We start from the raw sequence: 25,964 nt of genomic DNA on the forward strand, positions 1-25,964 counted from the left end.
AAACCATCACTCCGGAGCAGAGGCTAGCCGCCACGTTGCGGTACTTGGCGACGGGGAGAAGTCTAAGAGGACCTCAAGTTCTCTACATGCATCTTCCCCCAGGCTCTGGGGATCATTATTTCAGAGACCTGTTCTGCTATCATTCAGGTCCTGCAGAAGGACTATATTAAGGTAACTTTTCTCCTTTAACATCACATTTTATGTATTTAATGTTTGCTAATGTATTGTATTTCTTTCATCATTCCATAATTACCATGATTGTAATATGCTGTGAATGTCCCCTTTGTCCTTATGCATGCTGTAATCTTTTAATGCTCCTTTTTTGTCCTTCATGCATATTTGCCTTAACTAACCCCCCAGCATGCTATTCTGGGCCCATATACACCTAGCCTAGTCACTTAACAATGTATTTTGTCAGCTCCATTGTAGTGCTTTACCCAAAACACCCCCTAAAATGTGTACAAATGTTATTGTTGTCCTTAAATTCAGGCAGAGTGCCACATTTGGGCCCCAAACTCAGCTCGAAATCTCCCCTCCATAAAATTTTTACAATGGGCCATCAGAGGGTGTGAGGAATCTGATAAGTGGACCTTATATTTTTGTCTTTGAATTCTCCTTAAAATAAATGTTATACTGATGTTGGGCAAGAATGTTTGTGTCTAATCTGCTTGCAATGTTATGTGCAAAAGTACAAATTTTTTTTTTTCTGTTTTGACTCCACATTTTCCTTCAATGCCACAGGAATGGCAGACCGTGGCATCCCATTTTGCCGACCGTTGGGACTTTCCCAACTGTGGAGGGGCTATAGATGGGAAGAACGTCCACATTGTGCCAGCACCCTATTCGGGGTCTTACTAATATAACTATAAGGGGTTTAATAGTATAGTGTTGATGGCGGTGGTGTCGGCACAATATGAGTTCCTCTATGTGGACGTAGGGAGGAATGGCCGGATGTCGGATCGAGGAGTCTTCGCCCAGACCGAGTTCTAGCAACGTCTCCAGACTGGTGGCCTGGCATTGCCACCTGATGCGGACAACATTGAAGGACTCCCTTTCGTCTTTATTGCTGATGAGGCATTCGGTCTGGGCGAGCACCTGATGAGGCCATTCCCCCAGAGGACCCTCATCCTGGAGAGGAGGGTTTTTAACTACCGGCTGGCCAGAGCCCGAAGAGTCATTGAGAATGCCTTCGGGATAATGGCCAGCCGGTTCTGCCTGTTTCTGACAGCAATACACATGGCTGACTACAATAATCAACCACATCATCTTATCCTGCTGCATATTGCACAATTTTTTAAGGAAAAATGCCCACAATTATCTTGTCTCAGTTGGGCCTGAGGCCGGACTTCCTGCGAATCCCCTGATGGGCTTGGTTACTGGCCGTCCTGGCTTGGCACCCCAAAGCGCCCGTGAAGTTCGGCAGAAATATGTAAATTATTTTACGGGTAGGGGGGCCATTACTATGCCAGACAATGTGTAAATATTTTTTTAATAAAAAAAAATATCTGATAAAATCTTGAATTTTCTTTATTGCTTTTGTTTCTTTTTAGCTGTCTCCTAGGTTCTCCCAGTGCACTTGTAGTGCCAAGTGGATTCTCCTTTAGTAAATAAGCCCCATTGTCACTGTAAACACAAAATTACTTCAAAAACTGGTATTGAGCATTGAAAGAAGAAGCCACACATTGTTGATTAGCAAACTTTTACTCTGTGCACATTCACATGTGCGTTATAAAATTTGGATGCAAAATCATTTTTTTTCCTCAAGTTTTTACAATTGTTTTTTTTTTTTTTTGGTATAAACATGCATGTTTCTAAACATAACATACACAACTCTGGAACTTACAATGTTCAACGTAGAAAAACTGAAGGCAATGTAAGACATAGTGTCAAAAATGTCTTGATATTGCCTTCATCAGATGGGGTGATGTCACTCCTGTAAAAGCCAAATTTTGAAGATGTACACAATTTGGGAATCAAAATGGGTATTTCCCTCCTGATCCCATGCCTAATGTCAACATGCTATATCCCATCATGGGGGATCAATGGACGTGTTTTGGGGGTGCAAGCCCTTCCTCTCACCTACTAGAGTTACGAGGAAGGGGTTGCACCTACAAAACGCGTACATTGATATCCCCTGATGGCAGATAGCACATGTTGACACACCGTGTGCATCTTCAAAATTTGGCTTTTAACCACTTCAGCCCCGGAAGGATTTACCCCCTTCCTGACCAAAGCACTTTTTACAATTTGGCACTGCGTCGCTTTAACTGCTAATTGCGTGGTCATGCAATGCTGTACCCAAACGAAATTTGCGTCCTTTTCTTCCCACAAATAGAGCTTTCTTTTGATGGTATTTGATCACCTCTGCGTTTTTTATTTTTTGCGCTATAAACGGAAAAAGAAAAAAATTTGTCTTTTTCCCGCAACTTGTGTCACAATATAAAATATTCCATGGACTCGACATGCCTCTCAGCAAATAGCTTGGAGTGTCTACTTTCCAAAATGGGGTCATTTGGGGGGGGTTTGAACTGTCCTGGCATTTTATGCACAACATTTAGAAGCTTATGTCACACATCACCCACTCTTCTAACCACTTGAAGACAAAGCCCTTTCTGACGCTTTTTGTTTACATGAAAAAATAATTTTTTTTTTGCAAGAAAATTACTTTGAACCCCCAAACATTATATATTTTTTAAAGCAAATGCCCTACAGATTAAAATGGTGGGTGTTTCATTTTTTTTTTCATACAGTATTTGCATTATTTTTGGGAAAAAACACACGTTTATAAAATTTGAATGCACTAAAACACACTATATTGCCCAAATGTTTGATGAAATAAAAAAAGATGATCTTAGGCCGAGTATATGGATACCAAACATGACATGCTTTAAAATTGCGCACAAACGTGCAGTGGCGACAAACTGAATAAATTTTTAAAAGCTTTTAAAAGCCTTTACAGGTTACCACTTTAGATTTACAGAGGAGGTCTACTGCTAAAATTACTGCCCTCGATCTGACCTTCCCGGTGATACCTCACATGCATGGTGCAATTGCTGTTTACATTTGACGCCAGACCGACGCTTGCGTTCGCCTTTGCGCGAGAGCAGGGGGGGACAGGGGTGCTTTTTTTTTTTTCTTTTTTTTTCTTTCTTTTTTTTTGCTTTTTTATCTTATTTTTAAACTGTTCCTTTCATTTTTTTAAAAATCATTTTTATTGTTATCTCAGGGAATGTAAATATCCCCTATGGTAGTGACAGGTACTGACAATAGGTAGTGACAGAGACCCTAGATCTCTCCTCTGCCCTCAAAGCATCAGACCACACCAAGATCGGTCTGATAAAATGCTTTCTCAATTTTCCAATGGCGCTGTTTACATCTGGCGAAATATAAGTCATGAAATACTCGTAGCTTCCGGTTTCTTAGGCCATAGAGATGTTTGGAGCCACTCTGGTCTCTGATCAGCTCTATGGTCAGCTGGCTGAATCACCGGCTGCATTCTCAGGTTCCCTGTTGGGAAAGGAGAGCCAGAGAAAAACATGGAAGACGGTGGGGGGGGGGGCATCCCTCCCACTGCTTGTAAAAGCAGTCTAGAGGCTAATTACCTGCTAGGATTGCTTTTACATGAAAGCCGACCGCTGGCTGAAAAGAATGATACCAAGATGATACCTAAACCTGCAGGCATCATTCTGGTATAACCACTCAAAGTCCAGCAACATACCAGTACATTGCTAGTCCTTGTTGGGCATATATTGTAATCTTTTTTTTTTTTTTTTTCATGCAGCCTGTGGGCTGAACGAAAAAAAGAGATTGATCGGTGGGTATGTCCACCATTAGAATACCTCCCTTCATCCACCCACTTCTAATGGGCATACATGCACCATTTATATATGCCGAAGCATGGGGGCATCTGCCCCAAAAGTTAGGAGCAAATCGCTCCTTCGCCCCTGCTGCCCCCATGCTTCGGCATATATCACCTCCGCTGGAGTCACGGCTTAATATATTGCGGGAGCAAACGCTGTTGCTGTCAAGATAAATAAATCCGCGCTGCAGCTGAATGGCGTACCTGAAGACAAAAAAATGGTTAACAATAAAACACAGTAAACAGTAAAGTATAAAAAATTGCATACCTGAAAAGCAAACATGATAAAACATAATAACAATAAAACATTGCAGAATAGAATACAGTAAAAAAGAGCAGAACAATAGAGAGAGAATAGAGAGAGAGAGAGAGAACAATAAAACGACAACTATTTTTTATATATATATATATATATATATATATATATATATATATATATATATATATATATATAAAATTTTTTTTTTTTTTTTTTTACACCTTTTTGTAACTGTAACTTTTATAACTGTAACTGGTTCCAGGTTCGGGTCTCTCAAAATTCGATGGCATCTTGGGAGACCCTGTGAAAGTGTGCCTAGTCTGTGCAATGCTGTACCCTACGCTAATACTCAACTAGTGTATGGTAGCGTTCAAAACATTCACCAATGCAAAGACCAGGATTGTCAGGACAGGAGGGACAATAATAGCGGGTATCACGCCTATATCCGCGCTTGCTGTAGACACGACATCTTTTTTGGGGCGGTTCGTTGGGTAGGGGTACTCGGGAGGACATAAAGAAAATGCCTCTCATGCAGCCGACTGCATTTGGTTGGGGATGTGAATGGGGGAACTATAGGTGCTGCAGAAGTGGTGGGTTCCCAATTGAGATTGGTGAATGCAGCAGGAAGGGCATTATGGGCACGACGGGCCTGTGTTTGTCTTCTTCTTGGTGGCAGCGGGACACTACTTGTGCTTGCCACCTCACCAGCTTGAACTGCACTTATGAGACTCGCCACGTCACCAAGTGTTACTGCAGTGCTGGTTTGACTACGACCGGGGTGTACTAGGCCGCTGGTGCTTGCCAGTTCACCAAAACGCTACCAAAAAACTGTTAGCGATCTCAGGGATCAGGCCTGACTCTGCGAACGCTGCAGTTATGTGTTTAGTGTTTTGTAAGTGACAGTGATCGATCGATACTGCACTTGGGTGGGCTGGGCTGGGCGGAGGGGCAAAACGCAGGTGCTAGCAGGTATCTGGGCTGATCCCGCTAACACTGCGTTTTTGGGAACCCTAAACTGCTGTGGACGCTAGTATAGATCTGATCGGATCAGATATTGATCCGTTCGTGTGCCTGGTGTACTTTACGGGTGTAAAGTGTGCCTGGTGTGTTTTACTGTGTGTGTAGTGTTTGTGCACTCACATCGATGTCTTCTCTCCTCGGCGCCGGAACGGAAAATACCGAGCCGAGGAGCAATGACATCACTTCCTCTGCCGCTGTTTACTATACAGCAGCAGAGGAAGAATCTCATTGGCTGGGAGCGATCGCGAGGGGGTTGCCATGAATGGATGGCCTCCCCCTCACCTCTGATCGCTCGGGGGCAGAAGCCGACCGCCACGGGCACCAGGGGGGGTCCGGTCGGACCCCCCGCCCGCGGGAGGCAAGTAACGTGCCCATACATTACTTTGCCTGCCCCTGCCATTCTGCCACAGTATATCTGCGTGAGGCGGTCGGCAAGTGGTTAAAATGTCAAACAAAAATTTTTGATTAGTACAACAAATGTTAAAATGGTGGCATTTGGAATAAATTCAGATTCTCCCCAACACATCAATCATGTTCTTCATTTGTTGTTCCATAACATTGTGTTTATTCCTTATGATGTCAATTTTACCATTCCACACCATGATGTCGTTGATTAGCCTTTGTGCACTGTCACTTGTGAAATGTTCAGCTTGCTCTTCAACAACCAGCACATCACCTAAAAATTTAAGTAAAAACATGTATTAGAAATATGCAGGCATACATATATTACCTGAAACTGGGGTGTCAGACACTGATCTGTTGTGGTGACAATTTCGCCAACTTCCTCCACCTCTCCTTCCTCTAGATCTTCAGGGTGTGGTGTTTTTCTGAGTTCCCCTTCTTTCTGAGGTGTGGGGTTCCTGGTGTCCTCCGAGTCTTTTCTCCCCTATGAGAATGAAACAAAAGGTATACTTAGCACACAGATATTTGAGTCCAGAAATAGGAATATGAAACATTGCTGGGAAGTGGGGTACAATTGTCTGTTTTGGGCAGAGTTCCAAGCTAAAGACATGATTTTTTACCTTACCAAAGCTGGAATACTTACCTTTTTCTGACAATTTTCGCACATGGAGATACCCCAAGTGTCACGTACCTTACAGCGGAGCCCGAAATGATGAGGGTGGCCTCTTGCACAGTTCCGGTCCAAGCACCCCTGGTGGTGGGTACAGGGAGTGCGAGGGCAACAAAAGGGTGCAGGTGCCTGCAGGCAGGAGGCTAGAACTTGGAGATACAGGAACCTCTGCTGAGGAGATGTGGAAACTGATCACCAAACTTGTTCAGCGGGAGCCAGATCAGGATCAACTGCAGAATCAGGAACAGGCAGGAGTCGGCAATAGGCTGGCAGCGGGGTACCAAATCAGAAGGCAAAACTGTAGTTAGAAGCAGGCAGAGGTTGGTAACAGATGGGCAGCGGGGTACAGAATCAGGAGGCAGAGCCGTAATCATATGTTCAAGCCAAGGTCAGTATTGCAGGTAGAGGCAAGTTCAGCAGGCAGGGGAGATCCAAGAGAATGGTCAGAAGATAGCCGGGTTTTCAGGAACAAGGTCAATCAGGCAGAATAACAACAGGAACACAGGAACAAGCTGAAGACAATCCAGCACTGATGCTAGGCAGGCTCTCTGTTTATATAGGGTGCTGTGTCCCAGGATTCGCGCCAGCGTACGTGCGTGCGCATTAGCACCTTAGCACATTGGCGCATGCGTGTTAGCACATTAGCGCTTTGGCACTCACGGGTGCGCGTTAGCGTGCATGCGCGTTCGCATAGAGGTGCCATTCTGCATGCCCACCCTGGATCTCATTTGTCTCTGGCTATGGTTCCATGCATGCACATTGGCATTAGCAGAGCGAGGATTGGCAGCTGCTGCGCAGAGACGGGTGCTTGCTGTGCGAGTTCTCTGACACCAAGTATCCACTGGAGCACCTGTGTGGAACACCTTAAAAGGTTTGTTCTTGTGTCCCACACTAGTGCTCCTGAGTCCAGATGTGTAAACAGCTGCTGAGTGTCCTCTCCTTACATTACACTGAATCAAGCTTGCATTTCATTCTAGTTACAAACACATTTAGACAGCAATGTACAAAACTTATTTTTAGACAAATAGGAATGACCAAATGTATTTAACCTGTATCTGCCCAAATACTGTATTTAATGAGCGAACAATGTTTCCTACGACTGATTACTGTGCCCACGAACATGAAAGTCGCCATTTTAAACTGTACAACAATAAAGAAAAGCACATGGAGCAGCATGCAAGTAATAATAATAATAATTGGAACACACGACAACTACTTACTTTTTAGAAGCACTTTCTTGATCCTTCTATACTGATCCTGCTCCCTCAGTTTCAGGTCTGACCAGCGTTTCCTCAATTGCTCCTTGGATGGTCGTACCCCAAAATTCCTGTGCAGACTCTTCACAACTTTAGTCATGATTTTGGCCTTTCTCACATTCGGGTTTAGGTACGGTCCATGCTTCCCATCATAATCTCCTCAAGATGTCCACCATCTCCACCATGTCTACAAAGGCCATATTTGAGGCCGTAAATCTTCTCCTCTGGGATCGGGACATTTCTGTCTCCGGGCTTTCATCCTCCTCGTTACTAGAATTAACAGACACCTGCTCTGTCCCTGCCATGTCGCTCCTACTGCGCACCGAACGAGAAGGGGCGGGGAATATTCTAGAAAGAACGTCAGGGGTGGGTGATGTGGGCGGAGTTTCACGCATGCGTAGTGTATATCAAGCTAACACGCATGTGTCGTACGTACGTTCTGTGTGCGGAGGAAGGAGGAACGGAAGTGGCGAGCGCCCTAAACGAAGGTAAAATTTGAACTTGGCCCATCAGTGGCCTATATTGCTTCAAGATTGAGGCCTATATTGGGATAAGATTATGAGAGTTTAGGTTGACATTAGTGCTTTTGTCTTGTGTATTGTCTTACAGGAAATATGAATCACTTTAAGGACCCAGAATTCATGGACAATTTCATAGACAGGTACAAGGAGATGAGGAATTTGTGGGAGGTGAAACACAGCTTATATTATAATAACCAGTTCCCCGCCGATGTACGTCGGCAGAATGGCACGGCTGGGAAAATGGGCGTACCTGTATGTCCATTTGAATTCCCCGCCGTGCCATTGCGTGCGCGCCGCTCCGTGAGTTGGGTCGCGGGTCCCGCGGACTCGATCACCGCGGGGATACCCGAGATCGCCTCACGGAGAGGACGAACGGGGAGGTGCTGATGTAAACAGCATCTCCCCGTTCTGCCTAATGTCAAGTCAACACTTGAGAAAGGAGCGCGCATGCCCATTGTAGGCTTCGCGCATGCTCTGAAACGCGTTGTGTGCCCTCGTTCACCACAGTCTCTCGGTTACTCACACGCCCATAGCGAGCGGCCAGAACACGGAAGCCGCAATCTAGCATAGCCGCCTTACTATCTGTCACCCCGAGTGGAGGTCCGCGGCCGTCCCTCTGGAGTTTCATCATAGGAATACGTTAATCGGACGCTTACTAATCCCAGATGACTGTTTTGCTGCTACTTCATCTTGTTCATCCTTACTGTAAGTGTACTTATGCGATTTATATGTCTAATTAAATGCTTGCACTCAGAGGCGCTTTCTTCGTTTTGTTTTATATGCCTAATGTCAAGTGTCACTGATCACAGCTCCCTGTGTCATCAGGAGCTGTGATCAGAGTAATGACGCACACAGCCCATCCCCCTGACAGTAAGAATCACTCCCCTAGGACACACTTAACCCCTCCCAGCCCCCTAGTGGTTAACCCCTTCACTGCCAGTGTCATTTACACAGTAATCAGTGCATTTTTAATCGCACTGATCGCTGTGTAAATGACAATGGTCCCAAAAATGTCCATAATGTCGCAGTCACAATAAAAATTGCTGATCCACGCCATTACTAGTAAAAAAAAAAAATTATTAATAAAAATGCCATAAAACTATCCCCTATTTAGTAAACGCTATAACTTGTGCGCAAACCAATCAATAAACGCTTATTCCAATTTTTTTTTACCAAAAATATGTAGAAGAATACGATCGGCCTAAACTGAGGAAAAAAAATGTTTTTTTATATATTTTTGGGGGATATTTATTATAGCAAAATGTAAAAAATAATGCGTTTTTTCAAAATTGTCGCTCTTATTTTGTTTATAGCGCAAAAAATAAAAATCGCAGAGGCGATCAAATACCACCAAAATAAAGTTCTATTTGTGGGAAAAAAAGGACATCAATTTTGTTTGGGAGCCACGTCGCACGACCGCGCAATTGTCAGTTAAAGCGATGCTGAGCCGAATCACAAAAAACCCCGATGCAACCATTGTGTTCTTGGAAATGAAAATTGGGATCTTGGGGAACATGTATAAGAAGGAGCATAATAAGATCCAGAAATAACTCAGAGCAGAAGCAGCAGCAGCGCAAGTGTATGTACCCAATCTGTGGTACTTCAACAAACTGCGGTTTCTGGACCACCAGACTGAAGCCAGGGAATCACTTTTTACCCTTCCCTGCAGCCTTCCCTCCACCCTTCCCTCAACCCCAGAAGAGGCTGACGAGGAACAACCTGGGCCTTCCCTCCTGGAAGAAGTGGATGCGCCCAGCTGGAGCCAGGTATATTTTTATACATATTTATTGTCCTAATATTAATGATGTTAACTAGATGTTATAATTGATAACAAATTAATTATTTAAAACAAAGAGATTTACATATCAATAGACAGTAGTGACCAAAAATGTTTGGGACAAGAATGAAAAATGCTGGGGTCAGAATGATAGTCTTTTCTATTTATTAACATTCAATTTGCAAGTCATGAGCTAAAAATTGTGTGTAATTGATGAAGCAAAAACTAAAACTATCAGCCTGGAGGTGGGCGGGCCCAGTGTCAGCCTGGAGGTGGGCGGGCCCAGTGTCTGCCAGGAGATGGGCGGGCCCAGTGTCTGCCAGGAGATGGGCGGGCCCAGTGTCTGCCAGGAGATGGGCGGGCCCAGTGTCACCCAGGAGGTGGCTGGGCCCAGTAGGAGCCTCACCCAATCCCAGGTGCCTCCCCTCCGCCTTACAACAAAAGGCCCAGGAAGGGGACGATCATGGAGGAGGCAGCACTGGAACTCATTAGGGAAGCAAGTGATGTCCTCAGAAGCCCCCCTGATGCTGAAGAGGCCTATGGCTGCTATCTAGCCACTAGATTGATGAAATTGGAGGAGGGCCAACGCTTCCTATGTGAGGGAATTTTTGGTGAGGCCCTTCAGAAGGGGTTAGGGGGCCAGCTGACTGAGAACAGCCACGTATACAAGCTTGCCCATCCTTCTCCTCCTGCCACAAGTCCACCACCAAAGCCACAGCCTCCAAGGAAGGCTGCAGGGAAGGGTGCAGGGAAATGTGGAGGGAAGGCTGCAGTGAAGAGAAGAAAGTGATGGCCTGGGTTCAGTCTGGTCTGACAGAAGATGCAGGCTGGTGTAGTACCACAGCCTGGGAACATATATGTCATCTGCTGCTGTTCCTGATTTCTGGGAGTCCTGGACCAGATTGGGCTCCAAATTATATGGACTCCTTAAGCTAACAATTTTATTTTCCACAGACTTGATGTCTGCCCTGGGGGCCAAAAGGCTTCGCAAATTCCAAAAGTTTCTCCAGCGTTGCCTTCCTCTTTATTTTGTTACCCAGAATAAATGGAGATTTTATTTTCTGAAAATACTTGCCTATGTGTTTTTCTAAAAATAGGACAGTTTGTTTGTGAGTAGGCAGGTACATTTCAAAAATACAATGTCAAATTAACAAGGGACACCAACCAGCCTCCTTGAGGTTAAAAAATACAAGATGATAATGTTATTGTGGTAACTTGACACACAAAAAAAATAAAATGATAGAGATCACTAGAAAATAATTTTTCAATAATCCAAAAAAAAAGAGATCTTGATGAAATAAAAAATAATAAAAAAAATGACTATAAAAAAATAATTCAAAACATTATTATGGAGATCTGGCTTTAAAAAAATAAAAGATTATTCATGAGATTATGAGAAATAATAAAGAAATAAGTTTGTGAGAATATCAGCAGCAAAACAACTTCATTATTCTAGCATTAAAAAGCAAAAAAGAATGCGCTGCATTAAAAGATCACAGAATTTTCAGCGTGAGGAATGTGCTATCTCCATTACGAACGCTAGTTTTACCAGACCGAGCGATTCCGTCTCGTACTTGCTTCAGAGCATGCATCGTTTTTGGTGCGTCGGAACAGCATACAGACGTGCGTTTTTTTCGATAGTAATTGGTTCAGTTGGAAAAATATAGAACATGTTCTCTATCTAAGTCTGTCTGAATTTCGATGGGAAAAAGTCCGATAGGGCATACACATGGTCGGAATATACGATGAAAAGCTCCCATCGGGCTTTTTCTGACGGACATTCAGCTCGTGTGTACGCGGCATAAGACTTTTTTCATGGTTATAATCGTTTTAAATATAATGCACAATACTGGTAAACTTTTACTTTTAGCCTGGGTTCACACTATAGTGATGCGGGAACCAGCCTGATTCCAGTGTCAGTTCCCACATCGCATGTCTTCCGCAGGCAGTTCACACTGCCCTCTGCAAACCGCTGCGGGTGTCAATACAATGTTAATGACACCCCCAGATCACTTCACAGTGTGAACTGTGGATTTGGACAGGAATCAGATCGCATGGGTGTTCACATCTGATTCCAGTGCGGGGAAAAAAAAAGTCCCTGCACCTTTTTTGTGCAAATCTAATGCGAGTTCAACCATACAACTGTATGGCTGAACTCGCATTACACAGACATCGTATGTGATCGGCACAGCAATGCGGGTGCGAATCACATGCAATGTCTGTATTCGCATATGTTGTAATTGCAATGCCTTATATTACCTCCAGTCTATATTACATTGCTCCAGCCTCCAGCTTCTCTGGGTTCAGATGCTGATGCCTTTAGAATCTCTCACTTCCTTCTCTTGCCCGGGACTACATGTGCCATAAGGCATATCTCCTCACATATTCACATTCACAAGTTCTAAGGCACTTACTGACATGTATGGATGGTGTACTGAACTGTGTGTTGCACTTTATTTTTTGATATGTAACCAAATAATGCATTCTGTATGCAGACCAACTAATTGGCTGACCAACTAATCGATTATGAAAATGGTTGACAACTATTTTCATAATCGATTTTAATCGATTATGTCGATTAGTTGTTTCAGCCCTAGCCCAATGTAATATAATTGTATGGCAAAATGCAGGTAACCCATTGGCTCACTGGCTGTGATTGACAACAGCAAGAGCTTGTGCGACTTGTCCTGCGACTTGGGACTGCAGTCGCATGACAAGTTGTACCCCCATGATTTCCAATGAGTACTGTTCATATCTGTGCAACTTCAAAGTAGTCCCTGCACTACTTTGGTCCGACTTTGAGGCAACTTGAGGTCCATAGACCTCAAGATTACACGGGCATTGCTTCAAGTTGCGCAGTAAAGTAAGTTGCATCAAAATTACGCAAATTTCAGGCTGTACAAGTGTGAAAGGGGCCGAAGCCCCTGTTCACATCTGCGTGATTTGACATGTCAAATCACATGCCAAACTGCAGCCTATTGCCGGCAACGGCACTGTCCCAATCGGTGCGCGCCGACTTTGCGGCACTGCAACGATTTCCAAAAGTAGTTCCTGCACTACTTTTGGTGAAATTGGGGGCAATTTCAATAGACATCTGTGCACGAACCTACACAGATGTCTTTCAAATTGCTCCCAAACTCGCACTAAAATTCAGCTGAATTGGAATGATTTCAAACCCACCTTCAGTGTGAACAAGGGCTAAAGGTACAATTCATTCTAAATGAAAGATACACCTTAGAGCAGTGTTTTCTCAACCTTTTTTCAGTCAAGGCACCCTTTAAAATTCAGCACGATTTTGAGGCACCCCATTCTAAAATTTAAAAAACAAAACTAATGCTGCGTACACACGAGCGGACTTTTCAACCAGACTGGTCCAACGGACCGAAACCGGCGAACAATCCGACCGTGTGTGGGCTCCATCGGACCTGCAGCTGACTTTTTCGGTTGAAAATCTGACGGACTTTAGATTTGGAACATGTTTCAAATTTGTCCGACGGACTCGAGTCCGGTCAAAAAATCGGGTCGTCTGTATGCTAGTCCGACGGACGAAAACCGACGCTAGAGCAGCTACTGGCTATCAACTTCTTTATGTCATGGTTATGCAATAGAGGTTGTTTGTCAGCTTACCTGTCTCCATGTGTTCATCTGCAAAGACCAGCTGTCTCTCACCTGACTGCTTTTATTAACTCTCCTCTAGCATGGCTCCACCCCAGCTCCTATCAGAGAACTCTATATTAACCTCTGCACTGCAGGTCAGCCCTGCTGATCAACCTTTGTGTGTTTGGCTTCCTGTTCCTGCCTGCCGTGTGCTCTACGTTTGTTTCTGTTACAGACTTTGGCGTGTTCTCTACTATTCCTGTCTGCTCGTGACCCTGACCTCTGGTGTGTCCCCGACTATCCCTGTTTGCCTGTGACCCTGAACCTTGGCGTGAACTCTGTTGTCTGCTTGTGGCCCTGACCTTGGCTTATTCCTTTACTATCCCTATCCTCCTGTTGTCTCCTGTGGGTGTGAGCTGGGGGCCGTGACCTGGAGCCAGTTGCAGCCCAGTCCATCCTCACCTCTAGAGGCTCTGGTGAACACCTACTGGCTCTTAGACTCCGCGCCCCAGGCAATCCTACGCTCTAGCCCTGGTGGGATTAGTGTTGGTGTCCCAGCGGCCCTGTCTTCCTTACCACCCGGACTTCCATCCGCAGCAGTCAGCCGTAGGGTCCACTGCCTTGTGGTGCACTCCTGATCCCAACGGTGTGCATCTGTCACCCAGCCTCTAGGTGACCTGACACCTTATTTTAGTCCGGTCGTACGTCATCACGTACGAATCCGTTGGACTTTGGTGTGATCGTGTGTAGGCAAGTCAGAAAGTGTAGAAAGTCAGTCGAAAGTCTGTCGTAACTCTGTCGAAAGACCGTCGGACCTTTGATGTCAAAAAGTCCACCCGTGTGTACAGGGCATAATAATTTTTTATAATGCAGCAACATCCACACATGTAGAACACCCAAAATTACAGGTGATGTATTCTTCCAAGGCGCCTTTGCACACTGGTACTGACTAGTATTCCAGTGTTTCTCCTCTCCCTCAGTTTCTCTCCCTCACTTGGCTAATGTGACCCTGGGGCTGACAGAGAGGGGCAGAGGAGAAGCAAACAACATCTTCCTTATCAACTGCTGATGTTATTGGTTGTTAGGAATGAAAACCTGTGGTTTGTGTAACTAAAAGTTAGGCTGGATCCACCTGCTGTTTTGTATACAATTTTGGGGCATTTTGCAAAAGCACCCCTGAAGAAACACTCTGGTTGAAAAAGGCTGCCTTACAATGCATAAATCGAACATATACTGCCTGCTCAGTTTTGTATGCAGGCACAGTTGTATTGCACCAGGGCAACCCACTGCCTCTTCTGGTTATCTGATGATCTGGGAACCACTCTTGCTTCTCTGTTTGTGATGAAGAAGAAGGTGTATTAGAAGTATTCCCAAATAAAATCACTGTAGGTTCCTTGCTTTCTCTCACAGAAGCAGCAATACAATTATCCCTTCTCACCTACCCTGGTACTCCCTTTAAAAGGTTCTAAGCTCCAGGAGGCATGCAAGAAGGACTGGTGAACAGGTGACCACTGTGACTGGCAGTGTCGGGATCAGAGGGGTAAACAGCCGACTGGGAGACAATTCAATCAAAGTAAAATGTGCTTTATTCAGCATTAAACAAAAACAACAACAAGGCTGACATAGCACACTATGCCATTCGTTTTCAAAAGCGAGCGCTGTAAATACCTAATTTGAGCTGTCTTCAGGCCAGTCACATCACTCACGGCCGCTTTCCAGCTCCGATACATTGTTTTTGAGGGAGGGGCCGTGATCTCCCTCTGACGTCAGCTGGGGAGATCACGTGGCCGCTCATCTACTCCGCAGAAGCCGTGTATTGTAGCTGTAAAGCGGCTGCAAGTCACTTTACAGCTACGATACATGGGGACATCATGTGACCGACCTGAAGACAGCTCAAATTAGGTATTTACAGCACTCGTTTTTGAAAACAAATGACATAGTGTGCTATGTCAGCCTCTAATAGAGAGGCTGGCAGTGAAAATTTTGGAAATTTAGTTTGCAAGAATAGCGGCGGGGGGGGCGGGGCCGGGCCGGGCCGGAGACAGACACAGAGGGGCATGACAGGCAGGAAGGAGGGGTGAGAGCGGAGAGCGGAGCAGGCAGCCTATCATGGAGGGAGGCACTTTGCCCATGGTGATCAGGGCGGAGCAACCCTGGTTATCGTGGTGTGTTTAAAGAGGGCATACAGGAAGTGGTAGGTTTAGGGGGGGGGTTACAGTTTAGAGGGGGGCAGATTACACAGCACAAGCGCTGTGCTGTGTAATCTGCTTTAAGAGACCAGAATCTACTTTTTTTTTTTTTTTTCGGGTTAACAAACACTTTAAATACAGTTCCCACACACAGGTAAACTGCCGCTCAGCAGCACACAGGCTTATAGGGCTAACTTTTAAAGCCCTAGCCAGAGCTAAAGTCTCTTTTACAGGCCAGTTCACCCAGCAGGTCACAGTCCACTTGTGGAGCCTTCCAGACAGCATGCAGGTCTCTTCCCACTGATAGCCAAACAGCCACCTACACCCTCTTACACCAATTGATTAATAACCAGGCCTGAAGGGAAAGTACCTGTCCTCTTCAGTTAACCCCCTCTTACCCCTGCCCCAGGCTGACACTCTACATATCCCCCTTCCTGCCGTACCAGGCCAGGGGTCTGGACACCACAAGCAAAATGGTTACAGACCTGGGAAAGGGCATCCACATTCTGATGTACTGTCCCCGGTCTATGCACCACTACAAACTTGAAATCCTGTAGGGCAAGAAACCACTGTGTGATTCTGGAATTTTTATCTTTATTTTGGACCATCCATGTAAGGGGCGCATGGTCTGACACTAGCTTGAAGAGTCGGCCCAACAGGTAGTAGCAAAGTGTCTCCAGAGCCCATTTTATTGTTAGAGACTCCCTTTCCACAATGGAATAGTTCCTGTCAGCCGGTGTGAGCTTTCAGCTCAAGTACACAACAGGGTGCTCATCTCCCCCAACCACCTGGGACAGGACTGCACCCAGACCCAACTTTGAAGCATCAGCTTGTACCAGAAACTCTTTCTGAAAGTCTGGGGCTACTAGTACTGGTTCCTGGCACAAAGCTTGCTTCGAACGCTGCTTATGCTTCAGAACTCCAGTGAACAACAGTGGAATTTCCTCCCTTTGTGAGATCTGTCAAAGGCGCTGCTAGGCTGGCAAAGTTGGGAATAAACCTCCTATAAAAGCCCAAAATACAAAAGAAACAACACACCTTTTTTGTGAGTGGACAGGGCTACATCTGGATGGCCTCCACCTTGTTCAGTTGGGTGTTTAATCACCCCTGTGCCTAAACCATAACTGAACTATCGGGCCCCCTCCAACCCGATCTTGCTCTTTTCTGGGTTCACCGTGAACCCTGCCTTTCGGAGCGCATCCAAGACTAATTGGACTTTCTGTAAATTACTCTCCCGGTCATCACTAAAGATGACAATGTTGTCAAGGTAGGCTCCTGAGAATTCCTTATGGGGTCTCAGGACGAAGTCCATGGTCCTCTGGAAAGTGGCTAGAGCCCCATGCAACTCAGATGGCATTCTGGCGTACTGCCATAACCCCTCTGGTGTGGCAAATGCAGTTTTTTCCTTAGCCTCTTGGGAAAGTGGAATCTGCCATCCATTGTCAAATCAAGAGAAGTAATGTATCGGGCCAGCCCTAATCTTTCAATGAATTCATCCACCTGGGGTATTGGATATGCGTCTGGTTTGGAGACTTCCTTTCATTTACAAAAATCGTTACAGAACTGCCAGGTTCCATTCGGCTTCGAGACAAGCACTATAGGACTTGACTAACTACTTGAAGATTCCTTGATGATCCCAAGATCCAACATATTTTTAAGCCCTGCCAAGACAATATTCCGGCGAGCTTCGGGCATGCAGTATGGTTTGAGGTTTACCCGAACGCCAAGGTCTGTGATGATATCATGTTCAATTACAGAGGTTAGGCTCAGCAGATTTGAAAAACGTCTATAGTTCTCTGGAAAAATTCCCAGGATTCCTGTTTTTGCAAAGGGGAAAGGGCCTCTGCAATCCCTACCTTCCTAATCTGAGCGTCTGGATCTTCCTGGACCTTCTGACTGACTGTTAAAACCTCTCTATCTGTCCATGGTTTGCTCAAATTGACATGGTAAATCTGACAGGGTTTTCTTTTGGTGGGCTGATGGACCTTATAATTAAGCTTTCCCACCTTCTCGACTATATTAAAGGGTCCTTGCCATTTGGCAAGAAACTTTCTCTCAACTGTAGGCACTAATACAAGAACCCAATCCCCAGGTTAAACTCTCTAGCCTTGGCAGACAGGTTGTATGCACAACTCTGGGACTTTTGCACAGCCTGCAAATGCTCCCTAACTATGGGCATAACTGTTGTGATTCGGTACTGCATTTGTGAAATGTGTTCCACCACACTCCGATAAGGGGAAGCTTCTTGCTCCCACATCTCTTTTCACTACATCCAGTAGTCCCAAAAAACAACTCAAAATGAGAGAAGCCCATGGAGGCCTCGGGTACCTCTCATTTGGCAAACAAGAGAGGTAACAAACAATCCCAATCACGACCATCCTCTTCAACTGTCTTTTTTAGAATTCCCTTTGTTTTGTTGAATCTCTCCACTAACCCGTAAGTTTGCGGATGATACACTGAAGCTCCTTCATCACTTTAGACATAAATGGGGAGCTCTGTTCTCATGAACATGTGAAATAACTCCAGTGCAATGACCCTGGATGAGCTATTTCTTAAAGGGACGGTTCTGGATACCTGGTGGCATAGTCAAGGACAACTAAAACGTATTGGTTTCCCCTAGCTGACTTAAGTAAGGGGTCCACCAAGTCCATGGCTATGCGATCAAAGGGAACCTCGATAATTGGAAGCGTTACCAGCGGACTTTGAAAATGGGGTGTTGGGGCGGTTCTTTGACAGGTGGGGCAGGGCTAACAGTAGTCTTAAATTTCCTTATATACACCGGGCCAATAAAAGCGCCGTAGGACAGGTTGCTGTGGCTCACCCTTTACCACTGTGACCTGTTCCCTGGCAGGGATCAAAGTGGGAATCCCTCATCTGAGCACTAAGAAAATCCTCCCGGGAGCCCTGTGTTCTGACAAATCCAGCTCAGAGGAAGTACCTTACGCCTCCACTCCGGCAAACACCTCCAGGGGACCTGGATCAGCTTCTGCAGGTTCACACAGCAATGGTACATTTCATCACTATTCACATCCTGCAACCCAGTATTAATCGATACCTCTGAGGGTTCCTCCTTTTGGGGGGAGGCCCCCGAGCCCTTAAACTTTTGTTGCAAAATATGGGGCAGTCTCACCCAATTAGCAAGTCATGAGGCAATCTCGGGATCACCCCAACTTTTAGTGTAGCAGATGTAGACAGGGTTACACAGGCCACAGCATGGTCTTTAACATCACCATGCACACAGATGACCCCAACCTGCTCCCCTTGTATCACCTTTCCCTGCAACCTGTCCGATCGGAGTAGGGTTACCACACTCCCTGAATCAAATAGCGCTTCCACCTCCTGTTCATTGATCCGCACCATACACTCATGTGGATTCAGGCCGTTTGCCGCACATACTTTATAGGCTGCACAGGACGCCAAGGTTGGGTCCTGGACGTGTACTATATATCGCCAATATTTGGGTTTTGGTCCCTTTAAGGGAAGTGTGATAGTATTCAGGGGGTCACCCAGGATAGGTGAGGAATTCCTGGGAATAGCATTAATCAAGAGAGGACTGGTTCGCAGTTCTCTCTGTGTTTAATAGAGAGATATTTGGGACCTGGAATTTCAGAGGTGATCTCTGAAGTGATATTCGGGTGGGAAAGAGCCTCCACCCCTGACTACAGGGATTCCAGCACACACGGGGTTAAGAGCCTCCAGGAAGCAGCTCTTAAAGACAGGAAGTAGTGCTTGGAGTGGTGGTGAGGAGGAGTTGGTGAATACACCTGTCTTGGAGAGCAGTGAGTTTGCTGGAGGCTGCTAAAATAATCAACAAGGACTGTTAAAACCTTGGGATAAAGACCCATCCACAAACTGTAGGTGCCTTTTTACTTTTACTTTGTGCTGAAGATAAGCGGACTTTATTTTGTATTTTTGCTTGTGTGCTGCTGGAAACCTTATTTTGATTTGTTGCTGAAAATAAAAACCTTTTTGTTTAAAGTTTACCGGCTTTGCACTCCTGTGGAGCTACAATCCCCCAAACTTTACAAGGCATACCTGAAGCGACGTTGAGCCATGTCACATTCCATTGGCTCCTTCTGTCTTGGACACTGGGTCGCCACATGACCTAGTTGGTGGCAGGACCAACAGCGAACATCTTGAGGTTCCCTTTCCCCCTGTCGACTCTCAGGAGGGCTTGGTGCTGGGGTGGATCTGGCAGTTGTGTTATGCACCCGAGCAGACACCATCTTGGTGCTGGAACGCATGTCCTTGGTTTGGCCCAGCTCTCTGGTGACAGAGGGACCTTCCTGGAAACTTTCTGCACAGCTGTAGCCTTCAACATCAGCGGCCATCTCATCGAGGGACTGAGGTTATGACTGAGCCACACATCAGTGTATCTCCCAAGGAAGACCATGCAGAAAATGATCCAGTGAACTCGCTCTACAATCTGAATGGGTGTCTTCTCCTCTGGTTTCAGCCAATCCTGGAACAAGTGCATTAGGTAATACAGCTGCGTACTTAGCCCTGTCAAAGCGCCAGGCATGTGCTCGGTTTGCCCTCAAAGCCACAGTCACTCCCAACCTGGCTAGTATTTCTGCCTTTAGCAGTTTGCAGTCCTGTGCTGACTCTGGGGCCAAGTCACAGTATGCCTTGTCAGGTCACATCTTGTGTAGTATAGAGGGTACATATAACAGAGCTCATGTTTTTATAATTTCACTTTCTTTCTGAAACTGTATGTAATTTGGTATCAATAAAATATATTTTTTATATATCCAATTGATTTATTCTGTATTTTTTTGCTGCCCAAAAGCCCCTGGGAGCTTTTTGTTTCTCTTTTTGGTTTTGATACTGTTAACTTTAATACCTAACCTTCTTTAGTCTGACACGGTCCCATAGGTGGTGGGGGTGGGGTGTCATTTTATGCCCTACTCCCCCACTTTTATTTTGGCTCCATCATGTGTTCTACATGGTTTGCCCCCACAGATCAGCTCCAGCCTCTCTCTGCTTATAAGACCGAGAAGGGTGCATGCATTCTACTGTTCCACTGATGCAGCCAGCTCAGTGAAACCAGTCAGATGGTGGTGCTTATCCCCCACTTATCTGCTCTCCTTGGAAGTTGGGACTTTCTGGGCTCTGACAAGTATTGATCTCCATAACACCATATGTGTATGGAAAACATGGAACAGAGTGTGATGAGCTATATTTAACAGAAACAGTTTTACCACACTTGTGATTTTTTGGAATACTGTGATGCATACCCTATGACACTGAATTTGTTGGGACTGGTGGTGTTTCACTTTTATTACTTGTAATCGTAAAATTGGATTAACATTGTTATAACTGTACCTACATAATTTGCTATATAACACAATTGCATCTATGGAACTCACTATATAATACCTAGGACACTATTTAGCAGATGCTGTTTGTGCTTTGAAATATTCAGCGCGTCTGCCATGTCCCCTACATAATGTTGAGAGCCTTTCATCATATAGAGATGGATAATTTTATTATGTTTCATTCTATGACTGTGGCTTCAAAGAATTTGGCATGGACATCTTGTAAGAAATAGTGGAGAATATATCCTTATACTTAATTTACAGTTATTATAAAGTCTTGCAAGCTGAACTTTGGATTTATGAATATTTTAGGAATGCACACTGTTTCTCTAAATTAATTCTACCAATTTGTGTACATTGGATTTATAAACTTCCAAGGATTGCATCAGCCTTCCAGTCTTTATTTATACCATGTGTATTGGATTGTGGGAACATTTCAGCGCTTGCATCTATATGTTGACAAACATGGGGCCATTTAACCATGTGCCAAGGTTACACAGTTTTGAATAGACCACTCACTGGATCTATGTGTAAACACAGTCATTATGGATATACAGGTGTCATACTGTTACCTTGGAATTTTTGTGGTCTGAGTCCAGGTTACTATATATACTGTATACTGGTGTCATGAGTAGCTGTTTTGTTCTCTTTTTTTTCTAATATTCTTTCCTTTTTGGTTTTTGGCACATTTTTGATTTAACATGACAGGGTCTCAGTCAGGTTTTTACTTTTTTAGCTGGCTTTGTTTCAACAGTACTGTGACAAACCTAGGCGGGACAGAGGCTGTTGTAGAGGACTGAATGCAAGCCTGTTGCCTTTTGATTAATGGCCCTGGATTTTCAATGGAACAATACTCTTTGTGAAGTGAATTAGAAATCCAGTCTGAACTGTACTAATCGGACTCCGTTGTGTATATATGTATATATTGTATGTTGTTTGATTCTGTTGGGGACTCCTTACTGTAGATTTGTGTCCCTGAAGAGAGAGGGGGGATTCCTCCAGCAGCCCCCTGCTGATAAGACTGATTCATTCTGTTGGGACACATCCTGTGAGGAGATGCTGGTGTCATCAATTCCAACTACCTGTGTTTGTGTTAATTGAATGAGCTGATCACATTGTCCTCTATACAATGTAGGAGACGGGACGACTCCTATTGGAGCTGCAGCTATTGTGTTTATACTACTGTGTGAAGCTCGGTGCCCACAAGTCTGTCATCTGGTCTGGGTAAATTTTTTAGTTAATTAGCTCATGTTAATTATGTTAATTAGGTTACAGTTGTATTGTTAGAGGAGGTTCCAACGGCATATAAAGTCTTGTAACTTTGATTCATAATAAACAGTCCTGATGTACTCCAAGACTGGTGTTGTCTAGTTCTTGGGGGTTCCTATAGCCAGATCCATTGGACTCGTGTTCCAGAACTTAGGAAGCGGAATACTGACGGAAGCACTCAAGCGGAGTGTGGGACGTTCTGTGACATTGGTGGCAAGCAGTGGGAAAGCTTCCTGCAGTCTGGGACATCCAAACCTCCAACTGGATCCAAGATCAGCATAGCAGACGTCAGTCACCCCAGCGGAGATATGGACCTGGCATCAGAGTTCTCGGGGCTGCTGCGTATCATCCTTTCAACATACACCAGAACGGTGTCCGAGGATGAATACCTGGAGCTTAGGCTGATTCGGGTGAAGCTCTGGATTGGAGCCCTTCAGCTCGCTGGTATAAAACAGGGCAAGTGCTTTCCAACCCAAGAGCAACGGGCCAGTGACCAACGGGCATTGCGGATGGCATTCCTGGGAGAGCGGCCCCAGGAGCAATGGGTGACTGAGTTGGACAGGCTGGTCCAGCAGGAGATGGAGCTGGACAATCGTTATCGGGCTCTGCAATGGCACGCAGAGGAGGGATATTTAGGGGAGACAACAGAATGCTCTCCGGAGGGATATGACTTTGGAGGCCCTGGATTGCTGTGGGAGAGCCTTACAGATCTTTTTATGTTTGGTGATGAAGGGGAACCTGACCTTGAGGACCTGGGAGAATATAGAGAGGCTATGCTCGGTCTTGCAGGGGTCTCAGAGCTCAAACCTGATCTGGACCATTTGCTAAGGAAGGAACAGCATCTGGAAAGGGCATACAGGAAACTGCTAGAACAAGTTCAGCAGCATGCCAGAGAATCGGCAGTGGAAAATCCGGAGATTGCCGTCCCCAAACCTGAAGTGCTGACAACAGGGCAGAGCACTGCTAATCTCTGCCCAGAAATGATAGCATCTTCTGGGTTCCATGGACAGGAGATGGTGAACCTCTATCCCCAGACATCAGTTGCAGAGACATGGGATTTGATAGACTTTTCTGCTGAGGAAGAACAACCTGATGAGCCTCCAGCAGAAGAGCTGCTATCAGGGCCAAAGTTCACTGTGTTCTGCCCAGCACCAACAGTGGCTTTGGCCTTCTTGAGAGAAGAGGTAGTCGGCCTTTCTCCCACAACACTGACAGGGACATGTGATTTTCTGCCAGCAGCATCTATGGAGTTAAAACAAACTTCTCCAGCTGAAGATCTGGTAACTGAACAGAGGGTCAAAGACCTTTGTCCCACACTTTTACCAATTCCAGAGACTGGGGATTTAATAGACGTTTCTGTAGAGGTGGAACCACCTGGCAAACCCCCAGCAGAAGTGCTGGCAACCGGACAGAGGGTCCAAGACCTCTGCCCCACATCTGCAGCAATTGTGGAGGCCCAAGGTGAGGAGGTGGCAGTCTATCGCAAGCTGCAGATCAGGATCCAAGGAGAGAATGCAGTCATCACCTCACAACTGCAGCTTGATCTGGTGTCGGTGGATGGGGCCTCAGTCCCCACCTGTATACCCCAAGGATGCTGGGCAGTGGGCCCAGATCCCCAACAGCAGGATGGAGTGAGCCCAGTCCCCCTGTCTTCTCTCCAGCGGCAGAAAGGACTCCAGGGAGAAGGGCCAGTTCTCTGAGAGAGGCAGAGGATGGCTGGGTGAGTAATACTCTGTTTGGAACAATTTGTTTGGGGTACTGTGTGGGTACAGGCAGTAGAGGACTGGAACTATGGACTAACTTCGTAGTCAACCCGTCTGGGGTCTCCTCCTGTGTTAGTCTCCTGCCGAAAGGGGAGAAATGTGACAAACCTAGCCGGGACAGAGGCTGTTGGAGAGGACTGAATGCAAGCCTGTTGCCTTTTGATTATGGGCCCTGGATTTTCAATGGAACAATACTCTTTGTGAAGTGAATTAGAAATCCAGTCTGAACTGTACTAATTGGACTCCGTTGTGTATATATGTATATATTGTATGTTGTTTGATTCTGTTGGGGACTCCTTACTGTAGATTTGTGTCCCTGAAGAGAGAGGGGGGATTCCTCCAGCAGCCCCCTGCTGATAAGACTGATTCATTCTGTTGGGACACATCCTGTGAGGAGATGCTGGTGTCATCAATTCCAACTACCTGTGTTTATGTTAATTGAATGAGCTGATCACATTGTCCTCTATACAATGTAGGAGACGGGACGACTCCTATTGGAGCTGCAGCTATTGTGTTTATACTACTGTGTGAAGCTCGGTGCCCACAAGTCTGTCATCTGGTCTGGGTAAATTTTTTTACTTTATTAGCTCATGTTAATTATGTTAATTAGGTTACAGTTGTATTGTTAGAGGAGGTTCCAACGGCATATAAAGTCTTGTAACTTTGATTCATAATAAACAGTCCTGATGTACTCCAAGACTGGTGTTGTCTAGTTCTTGGGGGTTCCTATAGCCAGATCCATTGGACTCGTGTTCCAGAACTTAGGAAGCGGTATACTGACGGAAGCACTCAAGCGGAGTGTGGGACGTTCCGTGACAAGTACTAAAAGAGGCTAGGATTCCAGGCAGGGAGTGGGGGAGAATATAGACCACTCAGACATGGATCATGATGTTCTGGAGCAGACTTCCCAGTAAGCAAATGAAACCAATCCCCCCCTTATCTTCAGCACTAAGGTTACTCTCCAGGTGACAGGCAGGCCGCACCAGAGTAACTGAAGACATTATATCATTATGCCCATACTGAGGTCTACATCCAACAGGTTCCAGGAGCCTTTTACATGGAACCACAGCTTTCCCGAGGAGGAAGTTATGAAACTCAAGGTGCTGGGGAAACTAAAGCAAGATCAAAACTGGAAGAAAAAACAAGCAAGTGGCTGTTAAACCATACAACACTTACCTTTAAGGAAATACAAGCAGAAAGAGGGTGAGAAATGACACCAACTTGCTACCGTATTAAAAGTTTTTTAAATGTGAATGGGTGAGAAGAATTTCCTGCATCTTGGCAGAGATTGGCTTAAGACCCCTTTCACACTGAGGCAGTTTTCAGGCATTTTAGCACTAGAAATAGCAACTGAAAAGCGCTTGTAAAATGCCTCCCATTCATTTGCATGAAGTCCTGCAAGCAGCATCTTTGGGGCGGGTTTGGAGCACTGTAAAAAATGCTCCAAAAACGCCCCTGCCAACTGAAATGAATGGGCAGCGCTTTGAAAGTGCCTTAAAAGCGCTTTGAACATGCCACAAACCTGGTGTTTTTTGGATTTTTTCAAGGTCACATTGTGACGTGACCTTAAAAAAACTGCCCGCTAGTGCCAGAAAACGCTGCTAAAACACAGCAACAACGACCAGCGATTTAGCGCTGTTTTAGCTGTGCTTCATCATGAAAGGAGTCCTAAACTTACTGTTTGACCATGCTTGGTGCTGTGGCTTCTTGGAGTGATTTTCTATTTTGTGTGCACCAAGATGTCAGTTGGGAACAGTCCTGGTGAACAAAAGCTGACAACCACATCAATCAAGCCAAACGCGCCATCACTCTATAGCACATCAAATTGTACTGCAGCGTGGATATGTTCTTGGATAACAACACTGTGCCTCCATAAAATCACACTAGGGCAGCGCTATGAACAGAAGTTATATAAGGCTGAAAATGTCACGATCACCAGGTCAAAAAAGCATAAAGAAGAAGCCTGGAACTGAAAAAGATGCGAATACCCAGAAACAAGGAGGGTAGGCTAACACTGACATTTTTAGGTTTACATTTTAGGTCTAAATCAGGCTCAAAGGAAGT

This window comes from Aquarana catesbeiana, linkage group LG03 (genome assembly GCF_042186555.1).
Source record: "Aquarana catesbeiana isolate 2022-GZ linkage group LG03, ASM4218655v1, whole genome shotgun sequence".
NCBI classification, from domain to species: domain Eukaryota; kingdom Metazoa; phylum Chordata; class Amphibia; order Anura; family Ranidae; genus Aquarana; species Aquarana catesbeiana.